The sequence below is a fragment of the Balearica regulorum genome, chromosome 4 (assembly GCF_011004875.1).
Source record: "Balearica regulorum gibbericeps isolate bBalReg1 chromosome 4, bBalReg1.pri, whole genome shotgun sequence".
Taxonomy (NCBI): Eukaryota; Metazoa; Chordata; class Aves; order Gruiformes; family Gruidae; genus Balearica; species Balearica regulorum.
In genome coordinates, this window is record NC_046187.1 from 784,072 (window position 1) to 803,673 (window position 19,602).

Below are 19,602 nucleotides of genomic sequence, written 5' to 3' on the forward strand. Positions count from 1 at the left end.
CAGCAACAACACAGACAACAGACTTGGCCGTTCAAGGCTGCTCCTAACCTTCCGCCCGTGGGGGCCAGTTTGGGGGCTCCTGCTGCCGCTGCAGTGCCGGGAGGGATGTGCGGTTCATCCTGCCCTCTGTCTCCGGCCGGGCACTGCCCTGCGGCAGCCCTTGGTGGGGGTTCCCCCACGCGTGTACCCAGAGAGATCAGGGCTCAGCAGGAAGGCAGCTCCCTGGCTCGCCCATCGTTCCTGTCCGCTGTGCCCACTTGCTCGCCACCACGCAGCCTTTTGCTCTAGACGCCAGGTTTTGCCCAGAGCCACAGAAAGCCGTGTTTAACTGTGCTGAAGGTTGCTCCCTCCTGACATCTGCGCCTGCTGCAGTGTCGCTTCCACTGGGGAATGTGTCCTGCTTGTAGCTGAGTGAAATGAATGATGGGGCTCAATTATGAAGACACGGGGCTGTGGGAGGATGAAGGGTGCTGCTGCGACTTTGAAACAACGGAAAATATTAAATAAACCCTAATTCCCTGCTGGCACATACACGCACTATAAATAAACACTATAGCTATGTAAATAGCACACAGCTCCTAGGAGCTGGATCACCTTCTGAAATAGCAGGCAGCGGAGTCTGCTGCTCTTCAATAGAGGGATCATGTTTGGCTAAATTATGCAATTCATTTAAATGCATGCTGTACAGTAACATAATTTTTGGAACCCATATTGTTTGGCCCTCCTGAGCGATTCCCAGAAGTAATTCCTGCGAGGAGCACACACCCAAGCCAGTCAGAATTTCTGGAATGACATTCCAGTTGCTCAACACCTGGTTATGCAGATCGAAGAGAAAACAGAGCGACGCCTTAGCCAGTATAATAGATAAGGGTGTGAGAATTCAACTCGCTGGCTAGCACATGAAAGTGTGAATGACCTCGCCCCACGTCCAGGATTGCTCAAGCCATAGGAGATGTCAGTATCAATACACACATCTTCGTTTATAGTCATAGGACAGCTCTCTTCTCAATGTTTGCTTCTGCCCTCAGATCTTAACCCCAGAATGGAGAGAAAGCGTGACGCTTGCTGAACAACCTGCTTGCAAAGTTGTTCGCTTCTGCAAACCGACTGCAGAAAAGGATTAATGAAATTCTCTCTTCTGTTATTCTATCTAGTGGAAGACCTTCCACCTCTTCAGATAAACTCCCATGCAATTAGAGGGAGGTCGAAGTAACGGGTTCTCTGTTTCCTTCAAACTGAGACTAGTGGCTCCACTATATTATCTCCTATAGAATGACTGGGTGACCTTCCCTGTATCAAATAGAAAGAGGCTCCTCTCGGTCATAAAATCACCGAGTGTATTCAGCTCCTTTTTATAAAGCAACAAACAGCTTGAAGCAAATGCCATTTTGCCTCTGCGTCCTCAGTATCTATCAGGAACAGGACAAGAATTCTTGTTTTGCATCCATAACCAGAAGAAAAGACGGGTATCGATAAACCACTTAATTCACTGACTAGCAGATTTTGGCAGCTGTAGCCCAAACTCATGGGTTAGGTAGGAGGGGTGAGGGGGTGAGGGGAGTTGCTTGATGTGAATTCCTCCTTGTCTCAGCTGAGGTGCAGAGACCGTTTCGCAAGAGCGAGATGCAAGAAAACAGACGGCGGGTACAAGTTGGGGATAGGTGCCGGGTGAAGAGGGCACCAAAATCCTCACGCCAGTGACAGCCGAGGAAGTTCTGGAAGGAGTACGAAACCAAGCGGTCTGGTGCTGCTACAACAGGCCCAGCACACGTCCTGCAAAACCCCGAGTTGAAATGAAGACCACAGTTAAATGGTTGCAGGGCGCGTGTTCACATTTCAAGTGAATGGTTTCCCCTGAGCTAGAGGGAGATCTTCAGCAGCAGTCAGTGCGCCTTGTGTTACAACTAGGATCCTCACCTGGCTCCAGCATCGATTCAAGTGATTAATCTAACCCTGTAAAGGCAGCTTTGGTAAACAAAGACCTGTGAGTATGGGTAGGCAGGACTAGATGAGAGAAAAACGCAGCGAGCAGTGCCTCTCCCATAGGAAGGAAAGATGCTTGCAACAGATGCTAGTACTCGTCCCAAAAGCACTAAGGAGTCCCTCAGTTGGTAAGCCGGCTTGCAGCTCCTGGTTTTCTTTATTAGCAATGAATCAAACCCTTCATTCCCGATCCAGGAAACTCCAAAGGCACATGTTTTTCTACTGACTTCTCTATGCTCCAAGGAAGAGACAGTAAAGGCGAGGAAATAGGAAAGCAGTCTTCTACTCCTCTTTCCTATGACGGCTACATAATGACAATGTGGAGGAAGGTGTTAATTGTAAGTATGGCTGTAGTACGGCCAGGGAGTCCCAACATACTCTAAGCTTAAGAGATACTTAAGCCTAGCGGATCCAGCAAGCAAACTCTCCACCTACGCCGGGGACAGCATCATCATTAATCACCGTATGCAGCTACAGTGCAAAGGCGGGATTCGGCCTTCACCAGAAATGATCCGTCTCCTCTTGGAAGAAATGAGCCGGACCTAAACAGATTTCACCCTTGGAAAGACACTAGAGCTCTGGCCAGAGAAAACCATAGGTGCACAGAGACGGATTTCCACCTGTTAAATGACGTAGTCTGCGGGACGTGGAGCTGAGAATGGACTCATACCAGTCCATCTGCTGTGAAACTCTGACCTTCCCTTTTACACTGCAACAGCAGCTGTCATATGCAGTATGGCTACAGCTACAGCTTGTGGCAGAGTGACACCTCCCTGGCCCAGCTCGCACAGACTGCACCCCTTTTATCAGCACTTGTAACGAAGACCATTTCATACCTGCTGGCAAAGGGGGCTCAGAGAGTTTCTCGCACCTCCTGCAACGCACACAATGGCAATGCAGTTGACACCTAGTTACAGCTGACACCTTATCTCCGGAGTACCCACTTCCAACTGTCCCACTCTTTTGAAATCCCACCACTGCCAGCAAGCAGTACCGGGACAATCCGTTACTTTCAGAAGGGTCACAGAGGCTGCGAGCGCCCATGGGGGATAACAATGACTCAGAGGTTTGTTCAAGACAAACGCTGCTCTGGTTTCCAACAGATGTAGACAGGTGCCTGGTCATTTGGGCTGAGCACTCAGGGGCAGTTGGAGACAGCCAGCTCGCGTTCACGTGTGCTCTTGGCCCAGCAGTGGTAAGACCACCCAGGCATGAAGCTGTTCAGGTCTCTCTCTTGGGAAGAGGGTATGGACCACTGGAAACCCGTGCTTTTCTGCTTCGCGCTGCCCATGGGAATTAAACTTGTTCCACCTCGCTTGAGCCATGTCAGAAGTTAAGTAACTATCTTCCTCGGTATGGGCGCCGACCTCAACCCGTGGGCCGCCTTCCCACCTGACCTCTGTCCTGCCTGATCCCCACGGCCTTGCCCAGTGATCTGGACTCTGGGCTGACCCCGCCTGCATCATAACGGAAAGACATGAGGCACTGAACACCTAAGAAAACCCCTTGGCCCGGACTAAAAAGTGCCCTCGTAGCTTTTTAATGCTTGTTAGCCAGCTCTCTACCCAGAAGGCAGAGCACGGGACAAGTGACCGTGGGTATTCATTTTATCAGACAAATCTATTCCACCGAGAAATATGAAAAATTCCTTTCATTTAAGATGTAATAAAAGATCAGAAGTCAGTAAAAAGGCTTGGGTTTACCTCAAAACATTGCTGCGCTTATTAGCTGAACGACCGCGCAAGGGAAGCTTCGCTTTAGTATTGCTTTGGTGATATATGCTTTCTGGGAACGGCAACGGTTTCTAGGCCATTAAGTATTTGTCTGCATGACTGATGTGTTCTGCCTCCTGCTCACCTGCACTGCTAACGTACTTTCCCCGGGAGATGGAATGTTTGCCATACCAAAATAGCAACTAAATGAATGAAAGTTCAAATAAAGCTATAAATAGAAAGGGCACCGGGTTTTCACAGAGCACGTATAAGCCACTTCACACCCACTTCCTTTTGTCTGCCATTAACCCTGAGATCTGAAGTGAAATAACCTTTCTGCACTTTGGAAGAACAAACAGAAAACAATAAAGAGACCAAACTGTTATGAGGAAGTCAGTGATGTGCTGTGTAGGAAAGATGGACAGGCTATTATATATATACAGTGCTGTGTCCCACAGACGGAGCTGCCAAAAAGTAATACCCGGTTTAAATTTTAGCAAAACTTACGTGGGAATTTGGGTCATGGCTGAATGAAAATGCCTCGGGTGGAATTTCACTCTGCCCGTTCTTCTTTCACTGTCCCTCTCATGCGCGGTGTGGAGCAGACCCAACGCTCAGTCCATGGATAACGCACAGTGGCACCTCCTGGTGGAACCCAGCTTCCAGGGCTGTGGGCAGCAAAATGCAGAAAAACATGTGATAGTAAGTAAAATAAGAAAGAAAAGCTAACAAATATAAATATAAAATGTGACTTTTTTTTAAAGGATAAAACCGCTTGCTTTTGATACCAAAGATAGAGCTGGCAATATCCCAGTGTTGCTTTTCCATGTAAAGAAATGCCTTTTCACGTCGCCACAAGGTGTGTTTAGGACAGCTATGGGTGGAAGGGAGAGGGCTACAAAGGCACACGGGGTGGGAAGGTGCTCTAGGAGGCAATCCCCACTGCGAGACCCCGCCCTTACTAAGAAAGCTCACAAACCCTCACGCTACACTGTATTTTCCTGTGTTTCCCCTGGACTGGCACTGTCTAGAAGTTCTCTTGTGGAAGGCTGTTAACGTTCAATAATTGACACTGAGATAAAAAACAAATAAACTTGGAAGAAAGTAGCTGAGTCAGGCTAGATTAGATGAGGTGGCAATTTACTATTTTTAGTTTTAGCTGTTGGAAATGGATACCAAACAAAATCTCACTAAAATCCCCCTCTAGCCCCCTCTGGCCTTTATGGCTCATAAAAACATAACGAGCTCATAGGTTGGGTTTATTATTGTTTCAGTGTGTGATAGGAGATATAAAGGGATGCCCTTTTCTCAGTTTACGGAGGTTCTTCGGAGGTTGGCATGTGTAATACTTGGCCTGTTGGGAGTTTCATGCTGTTTCTAGGTGCAAACGCGATAATGAGTAATAGAAGAAAGTATCACAGCATGTTTCAATGTGTCTCGTCTTCCGATGAGAACTCCAGACCATTTCTGCGCAGCTGTCTGAACACAGCTCCTATCTGATCCTTATCGTTTCACTCCCAGCAATGGAGGTGGCTGTACTTTTTTTTTTTTTTACTTTAAAAATGTTGAGGAAACTAGATGGAAATGCTGACAAAACAACTTCCTGCCCTTTCTTCTGAGCAACTGGACATACTAGATATTTTCTCTATCATCTCGTCTAGCTCAGCACGTATTGCGCTGGGGGCTTGGGTGGAGAGGTGACAGTTGCTCACACGCACCGAACGGGTCGCTCCTGCGATCCCCTGTTCGATCACTACTGGTTATCCCTGGGAACAGGTTTACCAAGCAGGATGGTCACTGCCAGTCTGATTTCGCTCTCATCCGCCCCAAAACAGGGAAGCAGCTGGGATGAGACAGCAGCTCTAGCGGTGTTTATAAAAGCGCTGCAGTGCGAAGCTGCTTATCCCAGGACTTGCACGACTGTACACAACGCGAGCAAGGAATGTGCGCCCGCAGCTAGATTCCATCAAAGAGCAGATCTGCGGATTGATTTTCCCCATAGGACATCTTCCATCTGCAGAGCATCCACAGGTTCTTTTATCAGCCCCGCTGTTGTTCGTGATTCCAGCAAGATGATGAAACAGCTCATGAAACGGCACTCGGCTCCACGAACGCTGCCCCGTACGCAACACAGAAAGTCCCAAGATGGGGTGGTGGCAGAAGCAGAGCCTGGTAACAGGGGCAAGGCAGGAGCACGGGGAACGCTACGAGTGCAGACAACGTGAGCAGTGACGTTCAGCGCCGGCAATGGCATTTCTCAATCCATCTTTTGATGGGAACCCACCTCATCTTCTAGGGACAAAGTCCCAGAATCGGCTTGTGCCAGTGTAGCTCACATGAGCACACAGCACCAGGAGCGCTGCGACTGCTGGCAGTGAAAACTCGTACGTTCATTTACTACTTCCGTCTCTCCGCTTTGGTTCTCTGCATGCATGGGCATGTTTTTATGCATTTTTATTTTATTTGCAATGATGTCACAGGCAACCTTTTGATGACTTATGACCCACAACAGGCTAAGTACCACTGGCTCATGAAACAATGAAGGAAGAAAAAAGTCAGGATGAAGGCTGGAATAACATTAATTAAATCAACTCAGCAACCAAAAGGACAGAAGTCGCACATACTTTCCACAGCAGCCTGCCACGGGTATTTCGGAAGGAGCAGACGGATAAGGGAGGCTTTCAGAGTACCTAAGAGATTTGGACACAGCAGAATATGTTCCCTCGGGCCGAGCACCTGAAGCCTGAGTAGCCACATCAAACATTTTTGGGGCATAGCACGCAGCGCAGCAATTTGCTGGGGACTGGGCTCTGCCACAGGATATGCTAACACTATACAAGAGGTCTGAACACATCCTTGGAGTAACCACACAAATTTGCATATCCTTCTTCAGAAATGGATTTTATTAGATGCCCTGAACAATTTATTTAGCACAAGTGTGCTTTTATGTCCTCAACCTATCAGAAAGCTCTATTAGACCATTATGCTGTTGAAAAATAGTCTCTTACGTGTCGGAGGGAAACTACTCCTGAGCCATTCCTGGCGCTTTTAATTGATGGGAGAGGAACACGTTGCTCCCCAACAGCATTTCCTACTGATTCACTTCTCCTTAGCATCTGATTTACAGGTCCGATCTTGACTTTTCACCACACCCAGATCTCCCAGTGACTTCAAGGAACAGGGCTCTGTGGGGCCAGTGTGAAAGTCACCCAATAAAGGTTTTCAAGAGGAAGCTGCTGAATTCATCATCACCGGAATTTACATCGATCTAAAAGATGCTAACAGGTTCGCTAAGGCAAGTATGACGAGCTGCGTCAACCAAAGTGGCACGATGTAACGAAGAAGGACCGTGCAGAACGGCCAAGGTATTTGCAGTGACGATCCTCTGCGCCCATTGGCAGAGTACGGCGTGTCCACTGCACGCGTTGTCTGCATCAGGCGGACCCCCCTCTTTCGGTCCCTGGATGCAAAGGAGCTCTACCATACATTACTTGTGGCTTAAGAGGGGCTGCAATGTGTGCAGATTCCCTGTCACTTCCTACCTCCCACTCCAGAATGATACCAGAAGCTGTCTTCTCTAAGAGAAGACGGAACACATTGTGATCATTTTGTTTCCCCCATGGAGAATTTGCCACAGACACTTAGCTAGTCCTCAGCTCAAATTAAAGACTTCTTGCGTTAGATGTCCATAATCACATAAAGCACGAGTTACCTTTAGAGCCAGGCAGTAACTAGGACAGTTATACGGGGATACGACAGAGTGCAGAGAACCCGCACGCAATGTTGCGGCAAGGGAAAGCCCGATCCAGCCACGTAGTCTTGGAGAGATGCTGGGACACAGCGAGGCTTTGCCAGCTTCATCCCTAGTGCGTGGTACATCCACAGCAGAGTGATCTTGTGTCTGGACAAACCTAATGCTGCAGTGATTAATTATGAACACTGCTTCTTGAAGACTGGGAGGGGAAGAAATCCATTCCTTCTGCTGAGGAGAAAGAGAAGTGATACCCTTGAATGGCATCATTTGTATAAATGATTGTGCTTTTTACCCATGGTTCATCTGCCAAGGTCTCTTGTTTGGGAGGAGCCTGCGTGCGTTTTGAAGTGCAAAGTAGGATAATGGATTATCGTTATTAAAAGGCTTACAAATTGGGCAGGCAAGACCCAGGTGAGAGGTCACTCTGACTGTACAAAAGCAAAGGTTTGACATGAGCGAGGCAGCGTGGGTTTGACCGAGAGGACGGGGAAAAAGGTTTTGCTCTGCAAGACCGCAGGTCTGTCCGTCTGCCTGAACAGAAACTAGCTCACAGGCTCTTCTGAGTTTCTCAGTCTGCCCATTTGTAGAGTGTGTTAAGCAGGGGTGACAACAGCAGCATTCATTCCACCCCGAGCTTTTGATAAATCTGGCTGCTGCAGAGAGGAACTGAAAACAGGCACTTCATATTGTGGGGCTGGGGAGGGGGGAGGAGGAGGAGGAAAGCTGTCTGAATGACTAGGAAAGTTTCGGCTGTCCTTCCCAGAGGACGAAGTCCCGGGACGGAGATGGAGCCACGGTTTCATTTATTCCAGAGAAGGAGCCCTAGACAGACTGATGGTTGCCCTGGGTATTTGGCTGAAGGGTCATATCCTAATGACAGCAATGATACTTGCTTAAAGTATGTCAAGTGTTGCAGCCTGAAGAGATGCCGGGTCCTCGGGAAAAAGTACAATGCTGCCGACAGAGAAGACAGCCAGAGCTAAGGAATACAGAATGAGGCGCTGTATAATGGGATGCCTCTTTACCAGCTTGAAGCCTGTTGCTGCTCCCCCTGATCTCAGGCTGACGCTGTGGCAAACACAGGCTTCAACCAGAAAGAAACAAAACTGGAAAGAGGAATCAGCAACCTGGGTTTCCCAGAAGGCTGAGGCGGGGCCTGGTCCAGCACTTCCCAGAAAATAATCAGCTATGGTGACAGCGCTCTCCATCTCACAGCAATCTTTCCCTTTTACAGCTCCAACTCCTGCAATTATACAAGATTCCCACCTTTGATTTTTAAGAAAGAAAAGAAAAAGAGCTACCTTTCCAGCCCACAGGGTTACAGAAAGACATTAAAATGCTTGACCCCTGAATTCTGAAAGGCGATTAGCAAACAAACACAATTCGAGATATGTAGGCTAAAACACCGTGCCTCATCGAGTTTACACCAACCTTAAGAGTTTTTTGAGGGCTCTACTTGTGATTTCTGAGCATGAGGTTTTAGTTACACTGCGCTGGATAACGGCACACCAGAGTGCCATGCTTGTTTTCTTAGCAATTCCGTATCAAACATTCCTTATTTAGAAGCAGAGAAATGCAAATTTAACGCGTGATCGGAGACTCCTGACTATGTCGGTCCCCTTTGTGCACTCTGTAATGCAGACTAATCAGAAAGTGCCTTCACTTATCCCCATGCAACACTGTGGACTTTAATTACTGACCTTCAAGAGGCATTTGCACAAGGGCAGTTTAACAGAAAATTTGCGGGGGAAGGAAAAGATGATCATGGCAGGAAGGGAGCCACTCCTTTTTCTCTTAGCTCCCCAGGATTTAGGCCAAAAGGAAGTCAGCACTTTTGGAGCAATGGCAATTCTTACGCTGAAAGCAGCACAGCAGCGGCTGCTCTGCGCAGGCTGCCCATCTCCGAGGACAGCACCGCTCTGAAAAGAGCATCTCAAAGACACTGCCGGCCTGGGGAGAAACGGTGGTCGTGACAATTTACTTAAGCTTATTTAATCCTCTAGCAACAGAAATATCGGGCTTCGTGTATTTTACGCACTTGGAAAAAAATGTTTGCACTGACCCCCCTGCAGGGAGCTGCATCAAGTGGCGAGAGAGGGGTCATTTTCCCCATGTTCGTAAAGCTGCAGGAAGGGAGCCAGCACGTACGTGTCAGGTCCCTCCAGGACACGCCACCCTGCGGATCTGACCACCAGAGATGTGCTGGCAGTCTCAGACCCTGCAGCGGCCCAAGCCGTGCTCTGGCAGCAGTAGTCTAGACAGGACAATCTGGGATGGCAGCGTTACTTAAGGCCTCCAGAGGAGCCTGACGTAGACTCAGACTTTTGATTCATGTTCTAGCTCTTGAGCTCAGCACTACCTTAGCCCGAACCCAAGAGGCTTTGTCTAGTTTTTTCCTCCTTCCCTTCATGAACCTCACTCAGATGTCTTCCTAGAGCGGAATCCTTTCGACCCATCGCTGTTCTCCCACCTGCCAAAAGCTTTGCCTGTTCTTTCTGTACGGTCTCATCAGACTGTGGCAGTAAAACTCGAAGACCTTGCTAAAACTGTCCAGCCTGGATGCAGCATGAGTCTTCCTCCTCCTACACAGTGCCCTGCAGAGGCCAAAAAAGCCCAGAGGATATTAGAAGATGTTAAGAAAATACAGTTGTGTACTTTAATAATGCGGTAACATCTTGAATCCGCTTGCACTCTTAAGTCATCCCATTGCTAAGGCCTCTTTTTTCTTCAGAACTGGGAAAGTCTAAGGTGACATTGTTGATGAGGGATGTTAAAATGGCTGCAGGAGCAGGACAGCAGAAACAGATTAAGCCTCTCTCATCTGAAAAGATGACGACTGCTGGAGCTCCGGAGCGGAGCAGAGATTGCGATCAGGGAATGATTTGTCACTTCTTCCTGTAACACAAGAAGTAGGCAAGAATAACTGTAATTATTAGACTGCAGTTGTGAAACAGAAGAGCTTCTCCACACGGGGATTTGCTCCGAGGCTGCGGCATGAATGGGCTCACCGGGGCCATCATTCTTTTTCACTTTTTCTGTGCATCATTTACCTGTGGAACTCAATGCCACAGCCTGAAGTGAAAGTCAAAAATAGAAACCGGCTCAAAAACTACCTCAAAGAATTCAAAGAGAGATCATCACACTCTAGTGAACATAATGGTGTGAACATTTTGTTATTCTTTTTTTTTTCCCTTCATTCTTTTCCTGCCTTCCCCTTTCCCTTTCTTCAACGTATACCCCATTTGCTGTGACACCTAAGTTTTCAGTGTTACATCTGGGCTTGAAGAGATTGTTTCTTTGGTTTCCCTTTCCACCATAGGGCGCGATAGTTTCACAATAGCTAAGAGCCAACAATGAGGTGTTGGGATGCGACGAGATGTTTTTCTCCAGAAAGGAGATTTGAAGCTACCAGAAAGTTTGGCAGAACCACGCATTGTCAGCAAGGGAACATATTGTCCCGAAAAGATAGGCTCAGCCCCAGAAGTGCTTCCTGGGTGTTGCAAGTTTTTGTTCATTTGATCCTCCTTTATTTTTTTCAACTTGGTGCGTCACCGTAACTTGGATTTCAAGTACCGCTGATCACTAGGAAGGCATGTGACCACATCTCCATAACTTGTTTGGTCCAAATATTTGACCACTGCCTCTGCACTGACATGGTCATTACCAAAAATGGTCCAGGTTACAAACCACCCGTGTCCAGCCCAGAGGAGAGCTGCTATCTAGTGTGTGGCGACAGGGCTTCCAGCGGGGAATGCTGGCCTGTGAAGTCACTCAGACTCATTTATCTCTATTTCCAGCGCCCCCAGAGTGGTTTATAGTTTGTGAAGTACTAAACAAACACTCGAATATACTGTGGTTTTACATCAGTGACATTAACTCGTCTCTATCCCCTGCTCCCCATCACTGTCCCAGGGGTTTGCTGAGATGGGGCTGGCTTTAGCAAGTGATAAGAAAGTGAGGAGAGGGCACAGGGAGATCGGCTGCCCCAGGGCAAAACGCTAAATCCTCCAGACAGGAGAAGGAAGTAGCGTGCCAGAACACAAGAAAACCTTGTAAGACCCTCACATGTTTTGTCAGAGGCAGCGTTGGAAACCACTGCTGTTCTTTTCCACAGCAGAAAGAGAAATTGGGGTGGGGGGAAAAGCTCTCTGCCACAAATCAGATGCAATGCGTTAACAAGATACTCGCCTGTTCCGCCTGAACAGCTCGATGTAGCGGCCAAGCCTCATCAGTGAGATGGTCGCAGTTCCACTCAGACGCTGAAAGACAAGTCTGCATTCGGCGTGTTTGCAAGGGGTTTCTGCTGTGGCCATAAGGGTAACTGAGGGTGGCTGCGGCCCTGCAGCATTAAGCACGGTTTTCCACGGTGGCAAGGTCTGGAGAGAAAACCGTTAAGGTAGTTTTTTTCCTGGGAGCCAGGTGTTTCAATGCAGGCCAGAAGGGTGACAAGCAGGGGATGCAGTACCAGGCTGTCTGTGCTGGGGCGCTGCTTCCCAGCGTAAATCCAAACGGTCCTCGCAACAGGCAGCGATCCCTCCGCAAGAAGGGAAGCAAAGCCAGCCGAGGGGCGCAGCTTTCCTGTCCAGACCTCGTGCACCGAACTGAGGGTGAGCCTGGTTAGCCAGAAAGATGGGAGGGGATTAGAGAGTGCTTTCACTTTGCATTTAACAAACATCGAGACAAACCAACACACCCTAAAACTATTCATTTCTCCACAGAATGTGAGCGCTCAGGTCTGCAGGCACAAGAAACCGCTTCATCGGAAGGCCATAGAGAATTTTCCACAAATTTCTGGCATGCACTAAGCAATGCCAGAATACAAACCGATCTCTTGTTCTCTTCATTTCTAAGTCATAGATGAGATCGTGGTGGATATCTAGGAAGTTGCACAGATAATCTGGGTACTGTGTGTCCAACAGCAGTGGCTGGATGTCTGATTTATTCTGCACCTTCAACGCAAAACCTACACAGTGACCCGCCAGGTAACTTGGTTTTGGGTTGCTATGTGTGCCAGTATATTTTGTTTATGCTCCGCCAGACCTGCCAAATGGCTACAGAGCTGTGTGCATCCCCAGTAATACCATACGGAGACTATGGAGACCGCTGAACAGGTTAGTGGTTTCTGACAGAGAAGGGCGCTCTGAAGCATCTTGTTTGACTTGAGAGTCCTGAGACAGAGCTCAAAATTTACCTTGTTCTGTCTCACCGACAGAGACGTGAGATCCCTTTGCTCCTGGTGGCAGGATAGCGTGTCTGTGCGAGAAGAAATCCAAACAGCCCCCTGACACTTTCTACCAGCCCAGACGTAAGAGTTTCAGAGCCCTTCCACGCTGCGCAGCAATTGCGCCCTGGTGAGAGAGCGCCACTTCCCATGACTTGTAACACAACCGAGACTTACTTTCTGTGGAACGCGATGGTGAAACGGGTGCTTTGAAATGACTGAAGTCATTCTAATTCAAAGCTGTACTACAGTTAAAGGGGGACTAGCTCAGAGAGTCTAACCGATTTGGGGCTTGAGACAGTTTCCTGGCATTGAGGTCCAGGCCGTATCTTCCTGCTCTTCAGCAGAAAAAGATTTCTGGGCATCACTCTGGTACAAATAGGCGGTTAACAAGTCATTGCACAGGGTCATTGGCTGCAGCTTGTGAAATCCTGACTTGGAGAATGTTTGCATGACAGACGGTTCATATTCAAACACTCTGAAACAGCAAAATCCCCTCAACTTGTGGATGTTAAAGCACTTCCAGAAGCAATAGAGAGAAACTGGCCCTTGACATATGCCCGTAAAGCCTGCAAGAGTAAATTTCAGCTCGCCTTGTCCCATTTTTCCAGCTGATAATGCCAACTCACACAGAGCTGTGCCTTGGTCGAGAGAAGTAGCAAACAACAAATCCTTCCTCCTATCCCATCCAGAGGAATACGGTCTAGTAGTGGGGGGCTCGTGCAGCTTGCAGGAGGTAGCAAGGCTGACGCTGCTGTGCAGGCAGCTGGCCGCATTCCTTCTGGCCCAACAGCCTGACCAATGCACCAGGCGCTTAGCCTACCTCTCTCACCCTCTTCACCTACAGCGGAGAGAAAAAGAGATGTTGCTAGCAGAAGCCTAAAGGAGGACGGGAGACTAAAGTTCAAGGTTCTGTCTCCCCTCATGCCTAAGCAAAGATTACGAATCTTTGTTTAATCATTCCCCAGGTAAAAACACGCTGCAGCAATTATCCCTCCCAGCGCACTGTTCGAGGGCCTCTCCCTCCCTGTCGGGACAAAGAGAAATACCTGCTCTTGCTGCCTCGACACCCTACAGGTGCTGAGAGTTGCAACATGTCTCAGAAGCCAGCACCGAAGCCCTCGCTCCTCTGATGGTATCATTGCACCAAACAGAAGAGCTGGAGGTGATACGGAGGAAGGGGGACCACGACCTGGGAAGTCAGCAGCTCCACCACTCGGAGAGACGGCTCTGGGAGAAATGAATCACCTGAGATCCAAAACCAGCAGAACAGGACTTGAAGCAGAGCTTTATCTCAGGCAGGTGCCTAGACCAACGGGCTATAAATTGGGGCTTCTTCTCTCTCCCTCAGAGTTCTCTGCTGGAGCTGCCCTTCACCATTAGGCGTTAAGTGCTCTGTTTTACCTCTCCGACTCCCCAGCCCAAGAGAGCTGTCAGGACCTAGACTGCCGTCACAGCCAGCACGGTCCTTGCTCACTGGAACACAGGGACAACCTGCTCCTTTCACAAATGCGGCACTCTCCGAGTAGCATCTTCTGATCTAACTGTTCCTCTGCACTAATATCAAGAAGTTGAGCTGAGGGTAAGAATTCAGATGCGTGTGGCCCTGGTTTGAGGGAACATGGCGCAGCTCTTACCCTAGGGAGTGACCCTGATCATCTCTCAGATCTTACAAAGAGCTGGTGAAACCAAAGCAGAAACGCTTCAATGGGTGAACAAGAGATACAGAAGTGGCTCCTTCTAGGCTAACAGCCTGCTGATAGACATGTTCTCAGCATGAATGAGAGGCAGTCCAAACCTTAGTCTGCACCTCACTAGGGACATTTTCTTGAAGGCTGCCCGGCAATCCTTGCAGCTACCAGCTCTTCCCTAGAGTATGCCGTTCCCTCTCGGCCATACCAGCATACTCACGAGTGCAACAGAGACCAGCTAAAACAGAATGAAAAAGGTGAGATAAACTGCTTTGGAGGCACCAGAAGCAGCACACTAGCAGAAGTGTAGGCCACCAATACTATTGGCTGCAAAGGCCTTTAGATGTACAGAACCTGCACCTCCTACGTCTCTAACAACCTTAGTCATCACAAGAACATATACGTGTGGGGTAGTTGCAGTTTTTTCATGCTCTCTTGTTGCAGCTCTCCTGATCCGGCCTAACTCCTCACTCTCTAAAGGCACGGCACATCTAACTTTGCAGCGTCCAAGCGGGCCAGTGGTCTTTCACTTGTGTGGGATGCTGAGGTCCAAGACTAAACTCTAGGAGCAGCCTGCGCTGTACAGCGAAGTGGGCTCAGCTCTAGTGCAGAATCCAGAGGAAGATCCTCTGCTACAGCTGTGACGATCCAGGCACACAAACTAGATTTAAGGTTAGATTATAGATTAAGCTATACAAAGGTGCTGAAGTGTGACTACTTGAGGAATGGCTCAGCGGTGCGAGACAGCCACCCTCCTCCGCCATACTCGCTCCCGAGCTGTACAGACTGCCAAGTGGTAGGATTCACCCCAGAGCTGGTTAGGTCACAAGTCAGTCCAAATAGGGCCACTGTAAAGGAAGTAGGAAGCTTCACTTATTTGGGTACCTTTGGAAATGGCATGTCTGTACAACCCTCATTTGGCTGTCTTGTGTGTATGCATTATGAAACAGCCTCATTACACACACAGGTCATATTTTATTTTTGCCTCCTTTCCTACACAGGACAGGGCCTGCTCTAAGGATGAATCAGAGGAGAAGACTATTGTCTGCAGCATCCCAGCTTCAACATCTGCTGAATTTGGACCATAATGTGTAAGTGAAGCAGTGAACTGTAGGAAGAGAAAGGATTAGGGCAGCCAGTTGCTGCCCTGAGGACTTGGCAACTTATCCTGCGCCTGCTGAGCAAAGTAACGAACCAGAATTTTTCAGGGTTGCTCACCAAGTATGTGTGCACGCAGCCCTTTGCTGAACACTCATCTGCACAGCCTTGCACTAGTCCTGCAGAAATGCAGGAAACTCGGTCACCGAAAGGAAAGAGCATTCTTTTTTTAAGCTTAGCGTTTACCAGCCTCGGCTTAGTCTGTACAACGGGGACCAACGTCTCTGGGTTTTTCAACAAGAGACTTGAGAAATACATAGGTATCATAAGGATGAAGCACAGAAAAGCTCAAGGAGAATATAAGTGGTTTGGTCTGCAAGGTACGATTTGAATAGTGAATTGCAGCAAGGCCTAGAGACACGCTCACATGGAAAATCAGAGGATTTCCACCAAATGCTGGCTCATAGCACCCTTTTGCCACTACAGTTGTGTCTCTCTCCCTAGAGAATGAGAAGCTGCTTCCAGGATCTGGCACAGGGGCGTATAAAACCCACTCTAGATTTTAATGTAGCATTTTTCCATCAGGAGATCTCAAGGCACTCTGCAAAGGAGAAGCCTGTTATCCTCGCTTTACTGATCTGGAAACTAGGGCAACGGGCGGTGAAAGTCAATTGACAAAATGCAAAATTGGCATCCAATACCTCTGGATGTTTTCGTTACAGTCCAGCCCCTGGGCACGGGTGCCTCCTTCTCTCAAGGGTGGATGCAGGGTTTCCAGCTCCCACAGCACATCTTTCCTATTTCAGCCTACAGTTGCTACTACCGTGCCCTCTTTCAGGCCTGTTGCTCCCAGTCACTTTTGCCTCTGTTCTACTTCACCAGGCTTCTCCGGGAGAGCCCATTTCTCTGTGCCTGGCTGCTCCCAGGTAAACTAATTAGGAAACCTTCTGCCTCCAGAATTTGTATTCTGGACGATCCACACTTGCACGGAGACAATGTCTCTGGGAAGACAATCATCTTTTTAAAGCAGGTCTCTGAGCTCGAGCAAAGGCACCGAAGCATCGCAGATGTATAGGATAGCCAGAATAGTTTGTAATTTAGGTGGCTACAATAGCTGAGGAAGGGAGTGTTTTGTTTAGCTGTAGCTATGGTTACCGTAGCCTATAACTGCACACATTTCCGTTTTGGAGCACTCGTGGGGTAATATAAATTTCCTTGATGCCACAGGCCTGTTAAAACGCAATACAGTTATTTAGTGCATTAGTGACATACTGCTCTTTGGCATGGCAGGCTGTATGTGGGCTAGTGTGCAAAGCGAAGTGTCACCAAAGGTTTATGGGAGGAAGGATTCCTTCTGCTCGCCTACTTAGGAAGGGAATTAGGTAAGAGGTGCTTGACTCTTCAGTTGCCTAAGCACAAGGAGACCTACATTCTCGACACACCGAAACAACCAGCCCCGAGAGAGACTGCGTAAAAGCCCCGTAGAGTTCAGGGAGAACCACCCGGTGCCTACAGCGCAGAAGCGCAAAGCTAAGCTTCCGTTCTAAATAGGGTTTTGAATTATTTTTTTTTTATTTTGGGATCTTAAGCTGGAATTACCCGAAGCCTTAAAAAACACACAACAATGACCAGCCTGGTTTGTGGCTGCTGCCTTTACTCCCGGCATGTCTAAGCTTGCTATGGAGTTACGCCAAGGCAAACTGCAAAAGCACGGGGGTGAAGGATACAGTAAGTAGAATGTAACGACTGTATTACATGAACGATACGTCCAGGCAATGAACTTGATACAAGCGGTTAGTACCTCTCAGTATCTTTAAAGGACAACTCCTCGAGCAGGTGGAAGGGAGCGGGCGCAGTCTTTGCCCACTGATGTCAGCGGGAACGCCCAGTGCCTTTTGAAGCAGCTCCCATGTGGAAATGCTCTCCTGCTCCCCTCCTGGGAGCGTGTGAATTCTCAAGAATCAGAGCTGCCTTTCAGCTGCAGAGGTGACTGATTTACACAAAACTGGATAGCAAGAACTTCCTGAGATGACCCTGTTTTGTGAGGAGATTCTAATCTCATGACAAGTTTGTCTAGCCAGATAATAACAGTAATTAGCCAGCAGGCAAGAAGGTGGATCTAGGCATTCTACCTCATGAGTAAGAAGGAAGTTTTATGGCAGTGGAGGAGGATGGAAACTACTAATATCCTTCAAAACGGTGTTGGAACGAACAGCACAGCAGAGACGACTGCACTTGAGGGGAGAGTCTCCAGCCTGCTCTCTTCCCAAAGTGGACACGCTCGGAAAGGAAGAGGTCCTTTTCCAGAATAAGCCAGTCCTAAGCCAGTACCAAGCCAGTACCAACATCACCCTTATCATCCCTCCTGCGACGCAACCCGGTTCATCTGAAACATGGAGTGGGGGACAAAGAGGACGAGTGCAATAAATATAAGTCAGCATTTCAGATATTCAAATGAAATTTGCAGCGGATAAATGAGCAAATAGAAAACGCAGGCTCTCAGTAAAGACCATACTCATTCTAGGATACGATAAGCTGAAAAATATCCTTGCAGTTACCGTGCAGCTTGATAGGGGCATGCCTGCTGCAGCAGTAGCAGATTATCACCTGTCCTTATCTCTTGTCGTTTCCAGTCAAATATTTGCAGAATGCTTACATACTGGGTAGATAACAACCCACAGGAACGGAGAGAAGAGAATACTTAATTCAAAAATGCAAGGATTACTTTTTTTTTCCCCTGGAAAAAAGGATCTTTATAAGCCAAAGGTGAGCCGTTCCTTGCAAACAGGTAGCTCTGGTGGAATCAAGTGATGCAGTTTTGTCTTTCTGGGGTGCTGCCAGACACCCTGAAATGATAGTGTGGAGAGGAATGTGAGATTTCCCCCTTTCATCATAATGGTTACTTTGAAGCCTAATTACAGCCATTTAAACACCAGCCCATCAGCCACGCTACTGCTGATGGCTGCACCGAAATGCACAGCCAGACGGGAAGTTCTCTCCCGGAGCTGGCTGGGCGGCTCAGGCGTTACACCGGAGTCTGCAAAGGGCACGGAGCAGCGGCGGGGTCCTGGGCCTGGCAGCCTGTGCCGTGCCTGCTCTAGTGCCGTGCGGAGGACAGGAGCGCCACAGACACGCTGCGGCGTGACCCACCACATGGCGACACTTCACGTGCCACAAAGGCTAGTGCTAGGCAGGTCCACCAGAGAGCTTGGCCACTTCACCTCAGACATTCTGCAGTTCAGGGTTGTGTCAAAAGATGACTACAACAGTAAAGATAACCAGGAGGCAGCACGTCACCTAAGGCTCCTCTTCAAAGACAAGCACCCAGAGCCACCGCTGATCCCTAGCTGCTGCAGGATACTCTGCAGGCCGATCCCCACCGCTTCTAGTAGCTGTGACGAACGCAAGGTCTGGCCGCATTTGGTGCCCTCTTCTGTTGCAAGACTTGTCTCTCCATTATGTTTCATATTTCTGTCTCTGTGCACTCCAAACACCAGGCAGCTAGGTTTAAATCGTGAGCGTCCAAGCACTTTGCCTTTTCACAAGAGAAGTTCAACTGGTGAGCCATCTCTAAAATAAAGACCTAGCACAACGGTGTCCCTTCAACAGTGGAGAAGGCGCAACGAGGTGAGAACATCGACTCTTTCACAATCTCACCTTCCATTATGAGTGACGACACCTGATCTCCGCATGGCTCCTAACGCTGCCTCTCACAGGTGGGCCGCCCAGAACAGGCCAGCTATTCACCTGCTGTAACTGGAATAGCTGTGTCTACTTCACGTCTTATGGGGATATTCATGAGCTGAAGATCTGACACTAATGAAGTTCTCGTGCATCTGGTCACACTGTAAGGTAGGTGAAACCAGCGCGGCTTTCCTTCAACTTGTTTGGTTATGCACTGCGGCAGTTCAGCTGCTTCCTGACCGACCGGGACACCCCTGCAGCGGAGACGGCATCCTCTGAGGGCTGGAGCAGAGAGCTCGGGCAGGATTAACAACAGCTGTCCCAAGACAAAGTGTTCCCACTTGTGAATCAAAGCCCTTACTAAGATCGCATCGTGTCCAGACACGTTTGATACTTATTCTTGCAGACACAATATGAAGGCAAGGATCCATCCTTTTTCAAGTGCATCTCTTTTTCTTT

At 48.6% G+C, this 19,602-nt stretch overlaps 1 long non-coding RNA gene across 1 annotated transcript in view; it reads right to left on the reverse strand.

Moving 5' to 3' along the window:
• Nucleotides 1–19,602, reverse strand: part of LOC142601606 (uncharacterized) — a 39,456-nt gene that overhangs the window by 5,026 nt on the left and 14,828 nt on the right. The window contains exon 4 of the long non-coding RNA XR_012835110.1: nt 4,203–4,363. This is a non-coding gene — a long non-coding RNA (uncharacterized LOC142601606). The remainder of the gene's footprint in view (nt 1–4,202; nt 4,364–19,602) is intronic.